The sequence below is a fragment of the Neomonachus schauinslandi genome, chromosome 11, assembly GCF_002201575.2.
Source record: "Neomonachus schauinslandi chromosome 11, ASM220157v2, whole genome shotgun sequence".
NCBI classification, from domain to species: domain Eukaryota; kingdom Metazoa; phylum Chordata; class Mammalia; order Carnivora; family Phocidae; genus Neomonachus; species Neomonachus schauinslandi.
This window is the reverse complement of record NC_058413.1, coordinates 44,663,555-44,679,432: the sequence shown is the minus strand read 5'-3', so window position 1 is coordinate 44,679,432 and position 15,878 is coordinate 44,663,555. Positions and strand designations below refer to the sequence as shown.

The 15,878-nt window shown below is 51.4% G+C and overlaps 1 protein-coding gene across 1 annotated transcript in view; it reads left to right on the top strand.

Annotated features, from left to right (window-relative positions):
• The first annotated feature begins 345 nt into the window (after positions 1-345).
• MICAL2 (microtubule associated monooxygenase, calponin and LIM domain containing 2) overlaps positions 346-15,878 on the top strand; it is a 208,877-nt gene continuing 193,344 nt past the window's right edge. The window contains exon 1 of the mRNA XM_044919865.1: positions 346-434. The gene's annotated coding sequence lies outside the window, so the exon portion shown is untranslated. The remainder of the gene's footprint in view (positions 435-15,878) is intronic.

The window sequence follows — 15,878 nt, the reverse complement described above, 5'->3', positions numbered from 1 at the left end:
GCCTTCATCGGCCCCCCGCTGGTCTCAGACCTGTGCTGGTCTGGGTGGGAGCGCCCGCGGCTCCTTGCGCTCGGGGCACGGCTACAGCCCACGTGCGCCCGCCGGCAGACGCGGTGACAGCTGGCCCCGTGGGGGCGGAGCGGGCGTGGAGCTGGGGTGGGCTCCGCGCCGCACTGCCATTGGCCGCGGGCCTCGGGTCGGGGGCGGGGCGCGCCCCCAGCCGCTCTGTCATTGGCCGCGCCGCCGATGGGGGCGGCTCCCAGCGCAGTCAGCCGCGCGGCGCAGAAGTGCAGGCGCTCGCCTGGCTAAGGCTGCGCGGGGCTGCCTTCCTAGCTCCCAGCTCCGCAGGCGGCCTGCGGGTCCTGACCGCCGCGTCCGCGGCCGGAGGTGAAGGCAGAAGCTGACCCGAGGCTCGGTGGCTGGAGCGGATCTCGGTAAGGGGGGTGGGGTGCGGGGCTCGGGGGGGGGGGGGGGGGGGGGGGGGGGGGGGACCATGGCAGCCGAGCCTGGACTCTGCGCCCTGGCCCGCGCCGGGGACAGTCAGGTGCGGCCGCAGCATCTCTCGCTTCAAACCCACCCCGCGGGGCGTCCGGCAAGCAGGTGGCCCTGCCCGGGGAGGCTGGGGCTGCCCGATAGGTCTCTGAATCGATTAGAACGCAATAAAAGCCTGCCACCCGTACCCCGAACTACCTCCTACTCCGCCCCAACACCCAAACCCTGCAATTCTAAGCCGAGAAAATCCCCAAACGTCAACACGGAGTGGGCGCGATGCGCCCGCAGTACCGCATGCCACAGGGGCAGACCATCCCCAAACTTTGCTTTCCCATAATTTGGGCTCTGCTCTGTTCACGCTCTTTCCCGGCTCTTCACTGGGCGCTTGCTTCCCTACCCGCCGCGGTTCTTCTCCCTCCTTAACAACAGGAAGTTAAGTTGGGCCAAATGTCAGTGGCCTGGCCGCCTGCGGGCTGGGATTGGGACTGAGTCTGGGGCCCGGGCGTGGAGGTGGTCAGGGGACAGCGGCGCTGTCCTGTCTGTCGTGTATCCCCCAGCAGCCCAGGCGCACCCCAGGCCTGGGAGCACCCGGCGGGGGCGTCTGCGGCTCCCTTTTCGTTGTCGTCGTCCGTACTAGCTCTGGGAAGAAATGGGGTCTTGCCGGCAGCGTCTGCCACCGCTGACCTGGCTTCCGGACTGGAGCAAGTGGGGTTAACTTTATCCTAGGCCAGCCTCCCTGCAGAGCTGGGAATCATAGCCTTTGCTGGATGGGGAAGAGGCGTGTTGAAACCAGAGTAAACGTGTGCCTCTTTCCACGTTGTTAGTTCTGTAACCTGGGTTCTTAAGGCCAAAAGAGCTTTTATTTGGAGGGCCATCCTGCCTTGTGGGACTTGAGGTGGCAGTATGTGGACCTTCTTGCTGTCAGCCTCCCTTGCTCACTCTAGTCTTCTGTGGTTTCAGGCGGTGGGGGGCCGGGGGCTGAAGTCACTAGCTGGCCCCCTTGTGGGCAGGTCCCTTGGAAAGAAAGCCAGCAGCGGGTTGGCCGTCTGGTGTTTATGTGCCTGGGTGCCTGGCACTTGGACCAGCTCTGTTCTTGTCCCCTTCCTGGGGCCAACAAGTGGGCCTCAAGTCTCCAGGACAGCCCCAACTGATGTTCTGAAGACTCCTTGCAGGAAGAGCTTGCCTTTGGGCAGAAGACAGATTTATTACGTGCCTACTGACAGACAGGTCCTGCCCTGTGGCACTTTTGCAGCAGATTTCATGGTTATTATCCAAACACTCAGTTTTGCCCTCCTCATTTTAGATGTGGAGAAACAGACTCGGGTAGCATAAGTGCCCAAGGTCACACAGAAAGTGGCTGAGCCAGGGTTTGGACCAGGCTCTGTCAGAACTATATTCAGTGTTCTTCCTGCTGCCCTGTGACTCTAGAAAGTGATGTCTGCAGGATCATGGCACTCCCTTGTGCTGATTGGAGCCTCCTGGCCTTTGAAAAGATTCTGTCTAAAGATTCAGAGGCTGCTTCTTTGGCAAAGCACTTGAACTGACCCTGGTTAGCCCAGGTTGTTCAACCTGCAGACCACTTGCTCACTCTGTCCTCTGGTCAGGGATGAATGGCTGGTATTGGTCATGCTGTACTGGGGAGGGATTTGACCTGCTGGTGTTTGGGTACTATGGGGGGTGCGGGGCTGGGGAGGAAGCCTGCCTGTGCCATTGACTTGGTCTCACCTCTGAAAGTTGGTTTCTGGGATAGTCTAGGAAGACTATTAGCTGAAATAACCTCTACCTTAGATCTGATCCTGGTTTTGTTTGTTTTGTTTCGGGGGGACAGTTGTTGAGCTATACTAGTTATGGTTGTAAGGTGATTGAGATCCCCAGATCTTCTTATCTGTGCCGCCTTCCTTCTTCAGTCCTGGAGCACTGGCTTTCTGCTCATCCCTCTCTTCTAAAAGAAAATCATGATTAGCCTAATACCAACCAGTTGTACTTTAGTAAAAAGCATCTTATGGACTAAGGCTGGTTTTAGCTATGTTCATTGAAGGCCCATTCCCAGGAGCAGCAAGGAGCAAAGGAACAGTTGGGTAACCCTCCTCTGCCTATAATTGGGGTGTGTTTCTTCTCTCTGCCCATGTCCATACCCTCATCTGGGTGTGCCTGTCAACAACCATGGACCTGTTCCTTTCACTCCCTGCTTCTGAAGGGTAGAGGTCCTGCCTTCTTGGTGGAGAGCCTTCATTCTGGCTGGAGGGGTAGAGTATGGATGCAAGAAAATTTGGGCTGAACATTGCTCGTCTTAGAAGCCCTGCCAGGGCTAAAAGTCTCTGTTGTTTAAAGAGCCAGGGAAGGGAATACTGTTCATCATGCGGGGAATTTTCACTGTTTATATCAGTAGGTCCCCACATTAGCCCTCCAAAGAAGTAACTGGGGCTGTCCCCATTTTATAGATGAGGCGACTGAGACTGGGGAAGGTTGAAAGTACCTCCCTCCCCCGCTTGCTTCACGTGGCTAGTGAGTAACCAAGCTAGGCTTCTGGTCTCAGTCTGTATGAATGAGATTGAGGTGGTGAGTTAAGGACTGAAGGAAGCAGGAAAATCTGGTGGCTGTGCTTTGCAGTCTGGAGGGGTGGTGTGGGCCGCTCCCTCGCTACATTCACTAGTCCCCAACTTCTGTTATAATTCTTTGTGAACATGGCTTCCCACCCCACTATGAAATGGCTTTTAAAACCCTCACAAAACTTAGCAGATTTCTTTCCTGGTTCTTACAAATCCTCCTTGCTCTTTGCTCCGTATTCCCTTAGCCTTTTGTACCAGTCTTCATTAAGCTGTCCACCATAGTGTACTGCCATCCTCTATTTTACCATATCCACGAACATTTTCAAACAAATAAAGACAATAATATAATGAGCCCCATATACTCATTATCTAGCTTCAACAGTCATCAAGATTACGCCGGGTTGGCTTCATCTCTTTATTTTTCTCCCCTTCTGTCTTTTCTTCCTGAAGTATTTTAAAGCAAATCTCTGATACCATGTCATTTTGCCCCTATCTAACCCAGTATATATCTATTTTTAAAAGAATGTTTTTTTTTTTCCGTAACCACATTGCCATTATAGCATGTAATAAAATGAGCAATAGTTCTTCGGTCTCATCTGTCCGTATTCAGAGTTCCCAGACTGTCTCCGAAAGGACCTTCAGAATTGGTTTGTTCGAATCAGGATCCAAGTCTGTATGCTGCATTTGGTTGCTAGTCTTTTTATGCCTATTTTAATCTGGAGCAGCCTCCCCTCCGCTTTTTAACCAGCCACGACCCTCCATCTTAAGTGCCCACCTCCCCCACTGGCCGGCAAACCCTGCAAGGCTGTAATCCACTTCTGTGCCCAGCTGGAACCCTGTGTGGCCTCTGGGATGGGGCAGAGGCTAGCTGAGCATCTGTCCAGTGATGTCGCAGCCACTCAGGCAGTGCATTTTGAGTGAATGAACCCTGTCCTGGGCTTGTGTGACTGCTTGTGACAGTGTTTAGATAAGAGGGTTAAAAAAAAGATGACTTGATCGGGTGTGGAGGTTTCCTTAGCAAGCATCAGTCTGTACACATTGTGAAATAAGAGAACTATTTGCTGTGCTCACCACACTGCTCTGGTTTGTGGTGGGGAGCCCAGATGGCCGCCTTTCTGCCCTGATCAGCAACCGGTCTCCCCCGATCATCTGTGGGGCAGACGGTGACTGAGGTCATTTCTGCCAGAGCTTGGAATCCCAACTCACTCAGCCAAAGGCATCAGCACATTCTGACCCAGACACTTGGCGTTTGGGCTCCACAGAGACCTCTGCACACCTCCGTCTGGGCAGCGCTCCTTCCCTGTGCCTTGCCGAGCTCCCCTGACCTGCCCCACACCTGGCCAGTTGTGGAGCCTTACTCAAACGACGCACACTCATGACCTTTCAGTATCTTGTCTGAGTTTGCGGAGAAGAGCTAGTGTCGCCTCTGGCACCTTTGTGGGCATCCTACTGAAGGAGACGGGAGGCTCAGGAGGGAAGGAAAAGGTACGCTTCACTCCTGGATTCCCTGTCAAATCTCCGTAAGATCTGACCCACCCGCGAGGGGCCCCCTCTGCAAACAGCCCTCAGAATGAGGAGTTGTTTTTTTCTTCTTCTTATTTGTTGTTGTTTGTTTTGTCTTGGGTTTTTGTTGTTGTTTTTCACGTAGTCTTTTCCACCAGGCGAGTCCTTCTTTTTTGATAGCGGTGCTACAGTTGATTATTTTCCTTTATCTTTAGTCATCTTAGTAATTTGTACAATAAAAACATTTTTCTAGTGGAAAATCCAAATACTTGGTGTCTTTTTCCTTAAAAAAGAGAATTTTCTTCAATGTGGATGGGTAGACAAAATTATACATGCATTTTTGTACAGCTATGTATGAGGATAAGGTCACAGAGTCATTGGGATTTTGATATTTGCCTATTTTATTTATTTGTTTTATGACATTATCTTTAAGAACTTACCTGGGCTTCCTCAAATTAGGGAATCAAGAAAGCTGGGGCTTAGGAAACAGGAACCCATGGAACCCATGCAGCCTCACCCTCTTTCCCATTCTACCTCCTCCCTTTCCTTTTTGAGAATTTCATTTTGGTTTCCCTGAAATTGTTCTAATGGTAGGCTCTTGATTTTTTTTATTCAGCTATCAGAGGCACACAGAATGACATGGTTGTTAAGGCCAGGTAGGCAGGGCAAAGCTTCAGGCCCCAGTGGCCTGTCTTGTCCTCTTGGGGAAATGCATGATAGCCAAACACCCCACGGACCTCACTTTGGGGGTGGGGGTGGCTGACCGCTCCCTCTACCGTTTCTGTTTCCTCCCTGCATCTTCTCCAGAGGTAGAAAACATGGCTGGTCTGCACTGATAAATCTCCTCCTTTCTAAAGCACTGATCATCTGGTCTTGCAAACTCAGGCCTGGCAGGGATGATAGGGGACATGAGCCCTTTGGTCACAAACAAACTTTCACTGCAAGACTGGGTCACCGTGGAGTCTGATTTTTGAGACCCTTTCCCTTCTCTGTCCACTGCTGAGGAAGTGTCCACCCCTGAGGAGCCTTTGGTGAAGGCCAGGTGTGATATCGTTTCTTAAATGTAATTGCTCGGTACCCTCCACCCACCTAAATATTATTGTAGTTCATCCTAGGAAGCTCTGGCCTGTTGCCATGGTGGCTGGCCGGGAACTGTGCGTGGACAGTGCTGATGTTTTTAGGGTTGGGACTGTAGTATGTTCTTTGTTTGCACTAGTGTTTCTCTCTTCCCTGAGTGTAGGGGGAATTTCCCTGCCTGCGCCCCACCCTGAATCCCCACCTCCCAGCCGGGATCCCTGGCTGCACTGGCATTCCTTGCAAGGCCGGGTCAGATTGCTCTTTGGGGAACACACAGGTATTGGCGGGTCCCCGAAGAGGGACTTGCTTCCTGCTGGTTTGGGGCCCCGGGTTTTCTCCTTCCCCCGCAGTGAGGGATGTCCAGTGCAGATGTCCTTTCTTCAGGCAGCAAGAGGAGGGTAGTGAGGAGCTGGATGGTGGCTTGTGATCTCCGAGCTGCCCCAAGAGAAGGTTTTAGGGACGTCTGCAGGCCAGAGCTCCTGCCACACCCAGTCTCGAAGCCCAGCCCTGCCAGAGGCGGGAGTGGGAGTTTAGGAACATCCCGTTCTGGCCCTGCCGTGCTCATATCAGTGTGTTACAGCAGATGCAGAAACCATGGCTTTGCTCTCGTGACTCTGAATGGCTGGCCTTGGCTACGTATCTGAGTACTGACTGTAATAAGTAAAGATTTGCAGCATCGCAGAGTTTAACTTGGACCCGGGGCCAGGAGACGAGGTGTAGGGGAGGATGAAGAAGTTCCAGGAAAAAGTCACTTGGACCCTTTGGTCCCTGGGAGAGCTGCTGCGGGGAGCAGAGTGGGCCCAGGGCCTGCTGGGGGCCTGGCAGAGCTGCTGACCCCTCTGCCGGACAGCTGTTCACCCTGGAGGAGCAGAAGGGGGTCCTGAGGTGTAGCGTGTGGAGTCCATGCCTGCTGTGAGGTCAGATTGCCGAAAGCTCTGAGTATCAGGACAGAGGGGCTTCTGCACAGCTTGATGCAAAGGGCAGGTGAGGAAACCCCTGCTTGAAGGAGGTAGGGGTCTGATAGCAGATGAAAGGGAAAACAGAGGAATAGACGGGGCCACTGGGGAGGCCTCTTTTCAGACTTCAGAGAGAGGACTAGGTCCATCTCTTTCCTCAGGGAATGTCCTATGGGGCTTGGGCAAATGGTGGGGGCCTTGGGGACTAGGGGGTCCATGCCAGGAGAGCTTGTCACCTGTCTGCCTGCAGCTGCAGGACAGGACTGTTGGAAGGAAGGAGGAGGCTCTGGATGAGGTCTCAGGATTCTGCTGGGTCCTCAGTTTGTGGCAGCCAGGGGCCCAGCACTCCTGCCTGCTCCAGATTTCCATCTCTAGCCTGGGTGTGTCTGTTATCTTGTACCTGACATCCTGGACTGTCTTAAAAAAATGACTTACCCACCCACACACAGATACACACAGATGCAGGGTACTCACCCTCCCCCCCAACATGCATGGATGAGGGTAACATACTCATTCACTCAGGACAAAGGTAATTCAATGAAAAGTCTCTCTCCTTCCCATCCTCCAGCCCTCTGTTCTCTTCCTCAGTGGCATCTGCTGTTGCTAATCTCCTGTGGATCCCGGCAGACAGAATCTAGGCATTGATTTGTGCCTGTCTCCCCCTTTGCTCCTCTTTGGATCTGCTGGGAAGCACCCAGAACGCAGAGTGGGGCCCACACAGCTGCTGAGACTCGGTGGTTCTTTCAATTGGCCAAAGCTTAACTATTGCCCTTCCCCGCTACTTTGCCACCTCTCCTCATGCAGAATCTCCTCGTGTTAGATTTGTGGATGTAGAGAGCCTGGACACTGGGGAGAAACCTCAAGGGCCTGTTCTGTGATAATAGGTACAAACAATCCTACTAAGACAAACCTGGGTTCGAATCCTAGCCATGTGGCCTTGGGCAAGTCCACGAACACTAGTATTTTAGTCTATATAAAGGAGGTCATTACACCTACCTCAAAGGGTTGATGTAGAGATGTAATTAAAATATTTTTGGGGGGAAGCACCCTGCAGAGGTGGGCACTCAAAGATGTCTTTACTTCCACTTTTAAGGAGTGACCCATTTTCAGAACGGGCCTGGAATCCTCTGGATGGCTTCCTGGAAATCTTTCTCTTGGTGGGTTCCTGACCTCTTAACTTCCCTGCAGAAGGTAGCCAGTTCTCCATTTTCTGTCTGGTTGAGCTCCTCCTCCCCACCACCTCCTTCTGCCCTGGGGAGCCCAGCCTCTCCGCACCACCTCCTTCTGTGCCCCTCCCCACCCCCAGTGGTGAGCGGGGCGCTGCTGGCCTCCTGGAGAGGGCTCTGGGCTGTTTATGGCAGCTCTCCAGGGTGTTTATGTTGTGATCTCTTCAGAAGCTCCTAGCAGATGTCTGGTTATTGCTGAAACTTCATCTTTATCTTCAGCACGAGAGAAGAGGGAGGCTATTTTTAAAGATGTTTAATTGGCATGGCTGCACAGAGCGGCCTAGATTGCCTCCAAGCTTTATTCTGCATCGTTCCTGCTCTTTACCCATTCTGAGCCCTTCCGATCCAGGCTGAGAGACCTTATATGTCCTGATTTTAGAGCAGCACTTAAATTTGGCAAGCAATTGTAATCTCTTAAAAAGGTAGGTCAGGGAAGCAAAGGCGACCAGCTGTCTTTTTCCAGACTGTGACAGATGGCAGCGTGAATGAGGAGCATTTCTGTGTCCATAGAAACCAACACCTGCCCCCAATGCTGACCCTTCCTTTCACCTGTGGTGGCAAACCCCGCCCCCCCCCCCATGCTGCCTGCTGACTGGCTGGGAGATCTTTAGCATTGCCTTTGTCTTTGGACTCAGGTGGGGCTCAAGGTGAGCAGGGAGTGGAACTAGGGTAGTTTCAAATGATACTGACCTCCCAGGAGGGAGGGAGAGAGAGATGGAGGCCATGAGTCACAGGACCTTGGTATGTCAGACTGGAAGGGCCCTCTGAGATCATCCAGCTCTCACTCATGCCACTGTGGTTTTTACTTATGGGGAAACCGAGGCTCAGAGGTCTATTGGTACTGAGCAGAGGCCAGGGAGGTGCGGTTTCTTGCTCAAGGTCACCCAGCCAGGTGTGAGTCAAGTCTGTTCTCCCTCCACCCTTTTTGCCCAGCCCTGATCCTGTGGTTTGTCTTGGGCAGCTTTAATTGCAGTTGGCCTTCCCTTTTGGGGGCAGAGCCCTGCCCCCTTTCCCAGCTCTGGCATTCTTCCAGTTTAGGATGTATGCACTTGTAGCACTGGCTTGCTCAATTGCTTGGTGCAAGATCTTTCGTTAACAAAAATACCTCCGCCAGAGCCTTGGGGCCTAAAATTCCCACCTTTGTTTCCAGTCCTTGTCTTCCCTTTATAAAAAATGTAGAATTTAACTGGGAAGGATATGTTGACAGATTACCTTATCTCTGATTAGCTGTCAGCAGAGGGCTGAACCTGAGGGGATGAGTTAGCTGGGAAGAGGTGGAGGTGGGAAGCAGGACTGTTAATAGGGTGCCGTCAGGGAGGGCATGGAGCACCTCGACCAAGGCTCTTGAGCTCAGTGTGCAGCTGCTGTGCTGGGGATGCTGCAGTGAATGACAGGAGCGGAGCCCTCACCTAATGCACGGAGGTGCATTAGACAAGCTGCAGATGCCCACATAGCAAGGTAGAGTGTGGAATGTGCTTTGGAGAGCCTCACAGTGGAACCAGCAGGGACTTCCTGGAGGAGGTGGCACTTGGTGGTTAAGACGGGCCTTGGAAAATAGGATTTCCATAGACAGAGATAGCCAGAGGTATAGCACACAGAAATGTGGAAAAGTGAGGGCACATTCAGGGAGCCACGTGGTAGAAACGTGGGGGCTGCCTGGGGGCGGTGTGGAAGGCTGGAATCGGGCCAGCCCCAAGCGCTGCGGTGGGGGTGGGGGTGGGGTTTGCAGTTGTCAGACGCTCGTGGAGCATTGTGGGCCATCCTCTGAAGTGGTCTCACAAGCACCCAAATATCCCCATTCAGGTGGGTGCTGCCCTGGGTTTCTGGTGCACACTTTGGGTTTACTTACCCAGTGGAGGAAGAAGCTTGGGCATGCGGGTGGGGCAGGATTTGATGTTTCCAGGCAGCTGGAACATGTAGGGGCTTGGCTGACTCCCCAGCCTTTCCCCCGGCCCTCTGGACACCTGGTCATGGGGAGGGGGCAGAAACTGAGCTCAGTTTCCACTAGCTCCAGTGTTAACCTAGCAGGTGGGAGGCATGGCAACCTGGTGTGCTTAAGGCTTTGACATTTGAGCAGGGTTTCCAGCACCTGTTCTCTGCCACAGAGGTCTCAGGAACACCCTTGCTGTATGTGATGGGATAAATCGCTCTTGCAATCAGCAAAGGGCATGAGTTCAGTGCCCATGGGAGCTACGGTTGGGGTGGGGGGCACACACGGAATCAGCTTTCGTCTTTCTTTTTTCTAGTATTAGTGCTACCAATATGAGACCACATTGGTTCATTGACTGATCAGTTAATTGCTCAATTTATTCATTCTGCAACCAAGACTTCTGGAGTTTCCTTTCTGTGAAGCATGTTGTCCCACTGACCATGGTTTTTAGAGTTGTAAAACCTTTGGCAAGCCACTTCCTTTCTCTGAGCCTCAAGTGTCTCTTCAATAAGATGGGAGTGATAATATTCACCACTCAGGGTGGCTGTGAGGATTAAATGGGGCAGTGTGCCCAGCACACCTATCATGGTGCCTGGCACCTAGGGGGCAGAGACGCCCTTCCTCCTCGAGTCTGCTCCCGAATTGGCCCAATGGAGTCTGAGAGCATAGATGTGGACAGGGCTCCTCTTTGCTTCTGGCCTCCCATTCAGTCCTGTTCCCTAAGTGGCGTCTACCTTTAAGTAGTGACTTGTTAAGAGATTGGCTCAGTCAGAGCACCTATGTGTGCAATGAAGACAGATGAGGCGCCTTTCCCTTCGTGGCGAGATCTTCGCCATCAGACCTCGGAGCCACAGAGCTGTTCTGTTGGTGCTTGATTTCTCCACTGTGGTGGTCCAGCCTGGGCTTGCACATCAGAGCTGACCTGTTCCATCTTTGGACGGCTCCTCCTGTCCCCTCCTGATGGCTCCTGGTAGCTTCTGGCATTTGGTCCCAGTCTTCCTTCTTGAAGTCATAGAGAATGAGCGTTCTCTTTCCTTCCACATGTCCACCTCCTCAGATACGGTTTTTAAATCCGGTCTGTGATACCACCGATAGGAAGAAGTACCACTATTTCGTGTACCTTCAAGAAAGAAAAAGTGCTTCCAATTAAATTGTGGAATGATGCTTTGTTATCACTGAAAAGTTTTATATTTACTGAGAGAAGAATCTTTTTAGACTTTAGACATAAGTTTATATCCCATAACACTTGTATTTACATAAAAAGGAAAACATATTGGTTAGGCGTTTCTAAAACCTCTTCAGTTTTAGAATCTGATTCTTCTAATTCACTTTTTGACTCTGCCATCTTTGTGGCTCTTTTGATATATTATTATATTTTGGTAAATTGATGATACATTTCTCAATCTTAGATGTTAAGGGGCTAGAAGATACATTCTGCTTTCAGACATTTTATAATTGAAAAGTACGCATCTTGTAATTAGTAAAACAAGATATTTAAAGGCAGCCCTCTTGTTCTCTCTCGAGTCTTCTTCCAGGTTAACAACCTGTGATGTGGTTTCAGTTCTTTTTATCATCCTGGTGGTTCTCCTCTGAGCAAACTCCCACGTGTTCAGATTCTCATACAGTGCCCAGGCCACGTATGCTATTCGTGGTGTGATATGGCCACAGCAGAGGAAGGGAGCCATCACCTCCCTGGTTGAGGCCATTCTACTCCTCTTAATGCAGCCCAGGATTGCATCAGCTTTGCTGGCCGCTATATCACACCATTGACTCACTGACATTACTGCTGACCAGATCTTTTTAACATGTGGTGTTGCTCAGCTGCATCTTCTCTGTCCTGAACGTGTGTGGCTTTAGAACTTAAATGCAGAGCCTCCTATTTTCTTCCCATCTGATTCAGAACAACCATTTCTATTAAATTTCCACTTTGTTAAATTCGGTGCATCCATGGTCCATTGAGCTCTTTCAGGATCCTATTTAAGTATGCCTTCCATGTGGTTGCTGGAGAGGAGGGGGGTGAGGGGATGGGGTAACTGGATGATGGACATTAAGGAGGGCACATGATACAATGAGCACTGGGTGTTGTCCACAACAGATGAATGACTGACCTCTACCTCTGAAACTAATAATATACTATATGTTAATTCATTGAATATAAAGAAAATTAAATAAAAAAATATGCTTTTCGTAGCATCATCTGAATTGCTGATAAAATGCTTCTCGGGAGAGAGCCCTCTGGCTTGCTACTAGAGACCTCCCCTCAGGCACCGTGACATCTTTCATCAGCATGCTTGGGGAATGGCAGTCTAGGCTGTCCCTTTCCTGAGTCGCTGTCCGTTTGCTTTTCTGACTTCTGGCCAGATGTCTTCTTGAATCTGGCAGGCCACGGCTATTGCAGTCTTCCATCTCCCTCCAGATCCCGTCACAGGAGGAAGTGGGCTCTGGCTGACAGCACGTGTTGTCAGTTCCCAGAGGGGCCCCCAGACTGCTTTCGGGTGTCCCCGGGCTGCCCCGCAGAGATGCAGCCGGAAGTTCAGCGGTCTCATCTGCAAGAGTTTCCAATGCTCTGGGCCAGGGGACTTACAGTCACTGGAAATATCTAAATAGATGTATTTTAGAAACCAAGCTTGTCCCCCATCCCAGCTCCCTTTCTCATCTCAGAGTTGGATCTTTGTCTGTCAGTCAAAAGATGGCTATTTGTGAGAGGGGCCCCAAGGCACCTGGAGTGGGAGCCCAGGTCTGACTTCCCAGGGCCCCTTTCTGTCCCTCGACCTCTTGGCTCCAGATGACCCCCCAGACCTTCCTGCCCTCTGCCCTCTGCTGTGCAGCCTGAGCTCATCCCAGGCTTGCCTCCTCTGGCTGAGGCGGGGACAGGCCTCTCATCACTGTCTTAGGGTTTTCTTGGTTATGCATTCTCCTTCCAGTGACGGGTCGTGGGCTCCAACAGCTGGCCTTGTCAAGGGCTCCCTGTGCAACCACACGGCTCCTGTTCCAGAACATGTTCTGTAGTTGTCTGCGTGCCAGGCACTGGTATCAGGGCTTTGTAAACATGAACTCACTTACTTCTTGTGCCAACCCCATGAGGTGGATCTTGTCATTTGCCCCACTTACCAGTGAGGAAATTAGGGCACAGAGGGGTTAACTGATTTGCTCAAGATTTCACAGTTAGGGCAAGAGGGAGAGTTGGAGTCTAGCCGATTTGTACCCAGAGCCCAGCTCTCAACCTCTCTGGTGAGCGGCTTGCTACCTAGAAGGCCCCTCCCCCTTCTCCTCCTCCCGCTTCCTCTCCTTCCCTCCCTACCCTCCTCCTCACTGCCCCTCCCCGCTCACTCCTTTGCGGAACTGGAGCTGCTTTGGAGTCTGAATCATTGACTTCCTCAATCTCAGGTCCTAGGTCCTTCCGTGCTCACAGCCATTTGAAGTCTGTGAGAGTCTCAGGCACCAACTTCCCCCTTCTTGGTCTCTCATAAATTTCAGAGGAAATGATTGCTTTTCCTCCATAGTTCCTGTGTCCTCCTGGTCAGTAACCCATTCTGCCATTGTTGTGGGAATCAGTTAGTCCTGTTTCTATGGATACTTCCTCCCTTTCCTGGAAGGGGAGGCCAGCCGGATATTTCAGCCAGTGGGGTTTCAGGACTTCCTTGTGGTGTTTCCTCTCCCCGCCCCGCCATGCTCCCACCCACCACCCAAGCTCTTCTCTGGCTGGCCTGAGATCCCATCAGCAACTGACACCACCCCACGGTGCCCATGGGGACCTTCCCTTTAGGCCTCAGGTCTTCTCTGAGCACACCTGTGTTCCCAGAATATTTTCCTCTTTCATGCTTTTTTGTTACATAGGGATCCTCTGCCTCCAGGCCCCATCCCAAGTCCATCCCTTTAAGAGATAAAAGCTGGGCACTGAGAAGTGTATATCAGTTACGTAAAGAAAAGAATCAATATTTGTATTTGTGTGTATATACATAAACATTGTCAGGGATGAGGCGTAAGCAATGAGAGCCATTCCCAGGTTCGGAGCGGGGGCAGACTGGGTAGCTGCGGTAGAAGGGACACACTTCCTGTATACTTTAGTGAGTTTTGATTTTTGAATGTATTTCCTACCCAAAATTTAAAACAACAAAACCAATAAAAACCCAACCACAGACAACCTGGGACTGCTGCTTGGGGGACTGTGGAAAGAGCGGGACTCACCTGGTTCAGTCAGTGCTCTGCTTCCTACCGAATGGGCCTCTGCTCCTCAGGTGCACACCGGGCTAGTGACAGCCCACTTAACCTGGCTGTAGGGATGCAAGGGGACCCTCTTCTACAGCCTGGCACATGGGGGGTCTGAGTAAACCACCTCCTCCCTGACTCTCTCCTTTGAAGCTCTGAAGGAACTTGAGACTTTGCTGCCTCTTATAATCACAGTTTACTAAGAGCTGGTGCTCAACAGGTACACCTGGGCGTCAAGTGTTGGTTTTCCTCTATGACTCACCTACAACTCACTGTTGTCTTTTCCCCCTGTTGAATTCCGGGACTTGAGGTAGCTGAAATGCTCTGATTGCCTGGGTTTGCCTCCAAGAATGATGCACTTTCCTTCTCCAGACCTGCAGGACTTCACAGATCATTTCTTCCACCATACTCATCTGCCCAGCTCAGGGGAGCACGATTAGAATGGGTCTAACACCCTTTGAAAACAGAAGCCCATAACTGGCCTTGCAGATAACCAAGGGCAGAGCAGACCCTGAAGAAAAAAATGCAGGCCATTGGGAGAAGCCAGTCCGGGCACCTGTAATTGAGGAAACGACCTGATTAGGAAAGTGACTTATTTACCTTGGGCAGGTGATTGCGAAGCCGACTTTGAGCACCTACTGTGTGGCCTGGACCCTGTGATATGGGGATGGCAATGGGGGTAGGCCCAGCCTCACCTCTACTCCAAAGCACATTCACCACATACTCAAGAAAACAAGACATATATGTTTTTAAAAAAAATGAAGTAGGAGATTGTGGTAACGGTTCAGATCATTGAAGGCAAATCACAAGATAACTTCATGACTAATTCCATATGATGGTGGAGATAGCAGTGGGTAGTTTTCTAGGGGCTGGAGAGGGCCTGGAAAGCTTGTAAGGGAAAGAAGGAGTCTGGGGAGAGGTGGAGACTGCATTTGATCTGGATCTAGAAGGTTCCATGAAGTGCAAATGGGTACGTGGAAGGAAGAGGAGAGCATTTCTAGTGGGTGTAGAGGCCTGGGGAGATGGGAAATGGCTTGGTTTGAAGGTGGGCAGAGGGACCTGAGGCTGGACATGTGAGTTTAGGACAGAGGCAGACAGCCTTCAATAAGGCAAGGAGAGAGAGTGTGTGTGTGCACATGCTCACGCACATGTGTATGCACGCACCTAAGTTCAGAACAGAGATGTGAGACTGTGGGCCCAGGGTCTCGTAGGGCACTGTTGTAAATCCTAGGGAGAATGAACAAGAAAGGGTTTGGCTGCCACACGTCTTAATCTAGGCATCTACAGCCTCTGTTCCAGAAATGTCTTCAGGAGCGGAGAAGGAGGCCAAAGGCATGCTAGCCATTCCCCCACCATTATTGTTTGCACATTTTCTTCTTAGGCATGTCAAATGTCGATTCACTCAGCAGATATTTATGAGTTGTTATTCTCTGTTATTCTCTGTTCTAGGTGCTATGGTTACAGAAGGGGAAAAAAAGGTAAAATCCCTTGCCATATAGACCTTAAGTTCTAGGACAGGGAGAGAAACCATAAATAATTAGGTTAAATGTATGAGGCCAGGCCATGAGGTGGATGAAGAGAGAAAAAGATAGGATGTTCTGGGTGTAGTTGGAGGGAAACAGTTGAGGAGAAGGCTGGAATTTTCGATGGAGTGGTGGGAAAGAGCTTACTGACTTGCCCTGCCTCTGGGACTGAGAAGCCAGCAAAAGAGAGGTTTGGGGCCAAAGGGAAGGAGGCCAGGCCAGATCCTGCAGGGATCTTGAGTCCCCATTTGATCCTCTTCCCTGCACTGGGGGCTTCGGCTCTAGGCAGCGGGGAGCCTTTGAGTGTGCTTGAGCAGAAGAGTGCCATGCGTGGTGAGGTGTCCCTTGTGACTTTGTAGAGGATGGGATATAGGGAGCTGAGGTCCCAGATGACCAGGGCCCACAAAAATCCA